Source organism: Micropterus dolomieu, linkage group LG02 (assembly GCF_021292245.1).
Source record: "Micropterus dolomieu isolate WLL.071019.BEF.003 ecotype Adirondacks linkage group LG02, ASM2129224v1, whole genome shotgun sequence".
In the NCBI taxonomy this organism is placed as follows: domain Eukaryota; kingdom Metazoa; phylum Chordata; class Actinopteri; order Centrarchiformes; family Centrarchidae; genus Micropterus; species Micropterus dolomieu.
Window position 1 is genome coordinate 21,437,721 of NC_060151.1, and position 545 is coordinate 21,438,265.

The window sequence follows — 545 nt, forward strand, 5'->3', positions numbered from 1 at the left end:
TTTCATGCTGCTTGGTTTTATCTGTGTCAAAGTCGTGGTGTCGAAGTAAAGAAATCCTCTCAGGTCATTGTGAGAGTAACACTCGCTCGACACTTCTTTGTCCTGCTTCCTAATTTTTTTTTACAGAAATGAAACCTGTGAAACCCTAAACTGAAGTGGAAATGCGCCATTATCATCTCGCTCTACCGGTCAGGTGAGCTCTCTCATAGACTCACAGAGCTTTCTGTGTGAACAATTGGTGGATATGGTATGGCCACCTAGCAAAAGTTGGTGAAATTAATCAGAAAGAAAAGTAACACCGGAAGTAATGACCTACACGGAGCTGTTGGCTGTTACTTTGAAATACATCAGAAGACTCGTTTGAAATTGCTACATCTCTATAAAAAGAGAATACGTCATAGAGGCTACAACACTTGTTATTTCATTGCGTGTACCTTAATAGAGAATTTGTGATAAAGCGAGCTAGCCTTATTTTATTTTGAAGTTTCACAGGATGTAGTGCGTGTGTCATGGCTGACTTGATGCTAACGGTCACGGTTCAGCTC